The 5470-nt window shown below is 42.5% G+C and overlaps 1 pseudogene; it reads right to left on the bottom strand.

The window, feature by feature from the left end:
- Positions 1–2628: 2628 nt before the first annotated feature.
- On the bottom strand, positions 2629–3564 carry LOC129151302 (olfactory receptor 52B4-like; annotated as a pseudogene).
- Positions 3565–5470: the final 1906 nt, after the last annotated feature.

The following is a 5470-nucleotide window of genomic DNA, read 5'->3' as shown; positions in this document are numbered from 1 at the left end:
ATCTCTATTCCTTGGCCTCTGAAATCAATAAAAAATATATGTTCAAAAATAAAAGTAAATAATAATAATAATGATGAAATGGTTTCAGTAAATTACAGTTTTTTCATAAACAAGTATATTTTATAGGCAGCTAAAAATACATTAAAAATATAATAAATACTTATGCTATACATATAAATTTATGTAAAAATAGTTTAATACTTTATAAATACAAAAAGATTTTGCATAGATAATATATGTAATCTATGTGAAATATATGTAAAAATTTGAGACACGTAAAAAATTTTTAAAACAAAAGAGAAGATAAATGACACAGAAGTAATAAATGTGACTTCTTTATGCATTTTATTATCTCCAATTTATTTAAAGTGAAAATTCCATAGTTTACAAAGAAATGTCTCTTAAACATCTTGATTTAGTGCGTACCCTTTCAGATGACATAATAGACACTAGAGAAGTAATGTATAGAATGCCAAGCTTCCGTCAATTGAGAAATGAACAGTGAATAAATAATTACAATGACACAGGATAAATGCATTTTTAGGATATACTTGGATTTTAAAAAAAGAGTATACTTGGATAATTGATATGTGGCATATCTTATACAAGTAAAATAGAGAGGTGATAAAAATGCCTACAGAGATGTATAATTTTGGCATGGGATTATGTCCACATTACTTTGCTAACGGAGAAAAGTACATTCAAGAAGAGTAGGTGGAATATTGTCCCACTAAAAATTTTTGTTTACCTGCACGCACATATACAGTAGAAAATATATTGCAGCCTTCTATAAAATTATATTAGCTGGGAATATCTCTGTGTTGAAAAATGGGATTTTGTACACATTTTATGTCTAATACACTGTCTAAGATGGAATGAATAAGGAGTTTCTAGAATGAGAGAATGTTTCACTGTGTCAGATGGTGCTGATGTGTCATGAACGATGTAACTGAGTATTGACCATTGGACTCAGTAATGTAGATGTTACTGTGACAGGCCGTGCCATGGTATAGGAAAGTTGTCTGGCTGGGGTGAGAAGAAGAAAAATAGAGAAAGATATTGATTCCTGAATGTAGAGACAACTCTTTCAAAGTCTTTTACTGTGATAGAGAGTGAGAAATAAGAAGAAGACTGGAAAGAGGAAGATCTGATGGAATAGGAAGTAGAGGAGGAGAAGGATGAAGAGGAAGAGAAAGAAAGAAAAAAGAAAGAAGAAGAAAAGGAAAATCAGAGGAAAGGCTATAGGATAAGGTGACCAGATTTTAACATTGGTGAAGCGGGACACCATTGACAGGGGTGTGTGGGGGGGGTTCTTGATTAAAAATTTGGTCTATATGGAGCAACAAAAATTTTCATAGAATGCAAAAATAGTATTGTAATATTTTTTAAAATTTCAACATAAGTACAATTTACAAATACAATAAATAAAAAAATTATGTATAGTATTATTTTATTCTTTGGCATATTTCTCATTTGAATGAATTTTTTTAGTAGATTGCTGTCGTTGTTTAAAAGATCATGAAATTTTTCACAAGAATTTGTTAAATTATATTTCACACATAAAATGGCTTTCAAAGTCTCAACACTTAATTGTGATTTTTCTGATGTCCACACTTTATTTACCGTAGAAAAAACACGTTCAGTTACAGCATTAGTTCCTGGTAAGGACAGCGCGTATTCCACAATTTTTAGTGCATTATTTATCCTGGCTAAATAGCCACATGGCGGCGGAAAACCGTATATTCCCTTCCCATTCTCCCGCCGTTCCCTAGCTTGTCGTGCATTCTTTCCAAAAATCGAGACTGTCCTGCCAAAAGCGGGATGTCTGGTCACCTTACTATATGAGGATGTGGGTGCCAAAGTTTTTTTGTTTTTTTTTTAATATATTTTATTGAATTTTCACAGAGAGGAAGGGAGAGGGATAGAGAGTTAGAAACATCGATGAGAGAGAAACGCCGATCAGCCGCCTCCTGCACACCCCCCACTGGGGATGTGCCCACAACCAAGGCACATGCCCTTGACCGGAATCGAACCCGGGACCCTTGAGTCCGCAGACCGACGCTCTATCCACTGAGCCAAACCAGCCAGGGCAAGTGGGTGCCAGTTTTGTGCCTGCTTCCCTCTCTACCTTTCTTTAAATTTCAGGACAAATAATGGAATGTATACAGGTGGAAGTGATCCTGATGAGAATAAAACTTTATGATAGAGAGGGCAAAGGAAATAATATTTAGAGAAACATCCAATGTAAATAAGATTAATGGGAATTATTTCACCACAGCAAGGCATAAAACAAACCAAGAAAGAATAGTCCAGTAATTATCAACAATTCATCACATTCCAAATACCTATCTAGGGCTATGGACTAGGAGTGGTTTCCTTATCAGACACTGAGTGAGAAAGCTCACTGAGCCACAAAGAAATTGATCTCTTAGTATTGGTCAGGGACTATGAAAAGCATGTACCAAGGTCCCCTGTGCACTTGCTCCAGAAACATATACTCGTGAGGCAGTCTATAAACTACATAGGTATGTAGTCTTAACTATCCCCCACCTACTAGAAGCTTCTAAATCTTACCTCAATGTATGACTAGAAATGTTGAGAAAACTAGTCTGGTTTCCATTCCCAAAGTCATATCTGTTTTGAAAATAAGATATGAGTCACCTGGTCCCGGATCTGTTTGGTCTTAATTCCATAAACAATGGGATTCAGCATAGGAGGAGCCAGAATAGAGACATGGGCTAGCAGGATATGGATATGGGGTGAAATGTGGCATCCAAAGCTCTGAGTGAGAACTGAGAAGATCCCAGGCACATAAAATAGGATGATGACACAGATGTGGGAGCCACACCTGTTGAGCGTTTCATGGCAAGCATCTTGGGAAGGGATGTGAAAGACAGCACGGAGAATAAGCATATAAGAAACAATAATTAGAAAAACATCCAAAGCAATTGTTAACATTCGAAGAAAAAGTCCATACCAGATGTTTACTCGTATGTCATCACAGGAATATTTTGGCCAACCCAATGTGCTCACAAAGAGTGTGTGGAAGAATATTACTTTTGCAAAAAAGGCAGTCTTTTCAGAAAAAAATATTATGGGACATACTGTAGCAAAACTTCTCAGAAAGATAGTCAGACCAATTTTCCCAATCAGTGCATATGTAGGAATAGCTGTGTATCTCAGCGGGTAGCAAATGGCAATGTAGAGGTCAAAAGCCATCACTAGCAAAATCCCTGACTCATGAAAGTGGAAGTGAGAAAGAATACCTGAGTGATACAGCGGTTCAGGGAGATCTCCCCAACATGGAACCAGTAGATGGTCAAGGCCTGAGGTCCTGTGCACGTAGAGAGGACAACATCTGTTCCAGCTGAGGAGGATGTACATGGGGTCATGGAGGCTGGGCTTGGTGAGGATAATGACGATGAGCAGACTGTTGCCAAGCAGGGCCATGTCATAGCAAATGAAGAAGGGGATGGAAATCCACATGTGCTGGTCCTCAAGGCCAGGGATGCCCAGCAAGTAGAAGACTGTGAGGCTAATACTAGTGTGGTTTGAGGTAGTCATACCTGGGAAGACCACCAGAGACATCACTTCTCATTCACAGAGACAGAGAAAAATGCAGATTTTCCTGGAGATGCTGATGGTGCCAAGTTATTAAAGAATGGTTGTAGTACAAGATGGCTGGCAGGGAAGGGCAGTTGTGGGCAATCAGGCCAGCAGGGGAGGGCAGTTGGGAGAGACCAGGCCTGAAAGGGAGAGCAGTTAGAGGTGATCGGGCCTGCAGGGGAGGGCAGTTAGGGGTGACCAGTCCAGCAGCAGAGGACAGTTGTGGGCGACCTGGCCAACAGGGGAGGGTAGTTGGGAGCAACCAGGACTGCACGGAAGACCGTTAGGGGCAACCAGACCAGCAGTGGATGGCAGTTAGGGGCGACCAGGTTTGCAAAGTAGGGAAGTTTGGGGTGACCAGACTGGCAAGGGAAGGAAGTTAGGGGTGACCAGGATGCCAGGGGAGGGCAGTTGGGTGCAACCAGGCCTGAAGGGGAGGACAGTTGGGGGTAATCAGGCCTGCAGGGGATGGCAGTTGGGGATGACCAGGCCTGCAGAAGAGGGCAGTTAGAGACTACCAGGCTTGCAAGGGAGGGAGTTAGGGGTGACCAGGCTAGCAGGGAGGGCAGTTGGGGGCAAACAGGCCTGCAGGGGAGGATACTTAGGGTCAATCAGGCTGGCAGGGGAGGGCAGTTAGGGGTGACCAGGCCAGCAGGGGAGGGCAGTTAGGGGCAATCGTGCCGGTAGAGGAGCAGTTAGGTGTCGATGAGTCAGGCAGGAGAATGGTTACAGGGTGATCAGGCTGGAAGACAGAAGGAGTTAGGAGCAATCAGGCAGGCAGGTGAGCGGTTGGGAGCCAGCAGTCCTGGATTGTGAGAGGGAAGTCCAACTGCCCGTTTAGGCCCAATCCTTCAAGGGGTCTCAGATTGAAAAGGGTGCAGGCTGTCCTGAGGTACACACACTCCCTGTACACAAATTTTGTGCACTGGGCCTCTAGTGGGAATATAAGTGCTTACAATTAATATGGACTCATGGTTTTTAAAGGTTTATTTTTCATGAAAAGAATTACATAAAAACTCACATAGTTTCAAATTCCAGAGTCATTAATAATGTTCAACTCTGATGTCTAAGGATAGAGAATTGTACAAACATAACAATTAGTAGGAGACATGTGAGTCTTGATTACCTCAGCCACATTTCTATTTCATTTGCCTGGACACAACTTTTTCCATTACACTTTATAATAAATTATCTAAATACTAGAGGCCCAGTGCATGGATTTGTGCACATTGAAAGGAACTTAATTAGAATAAATATTTTAATATCACTATTTGCCCTTTCTCTATAATACAAGTGTCAACCAAATTTATGTTCGAACATGAAAGATAAAAATACATGTGTGCGATTGGCACCAGATATATATATATATATATATATATATATATATATATATATATCTTACCTTATAATAGACAAATATGCAAATTGACTGCACCTTCGCTACGCCCAAGCCACAGCCACGCCCACCAGGAAACCGTTGAAGGGAAGCACCTGCTCCGATCACAGGAGCCAGCCGAACCCGCTCCTGCGATCGGGTCGCAGGGACGCTGGGGTACGGCGGGCCCAAGGCCTGGGAAGCCGCCCGGGGCTTTCCGGGCCTTGGGTGCCAGCCGGGTGCGTGCTCCGATCGCAGGGACGCTGGGGTGCGGGCGGAGCCCAAGGCCCGGGAAGCCGCCCGGGGCTTTCCGGGCCTTGGGCGCCAGCCGGGTGCGATCGGGTCGCAGGGACGCTAGGGTGCAGTTTTCACCTGCACCAGTTTTCTGCCGGCACCGGGACCCTGAAAGAAGGTAGAAGGCGGTGGACCCAAGGCCTGGGTCCCCGGTGCCGGCAGAAAACTGGTGCAGGCAGCCAGGTGAATGAAGGT

Source organism: Eptesicus fuscus, chromosome 13 (assembly GCF_027574615.1).
Source record: "Eptesicus fuscus isolate TK198812 chromosome 13, DD_ASM_mEF_20220401, whole genome shotgun sequence".
Lineage (NCBI taxonomy): Eukaryota > Metazoa > Chordata > Mammalia > Chiroptera > Vespertilionidae > Eptesicus > Eptesicus fuscus.
The sequence above is the reverse complement of the archived record's forward strand: the minus strand, read 5'-3'. Positions and strand labels throughout refer to the sequence as shown.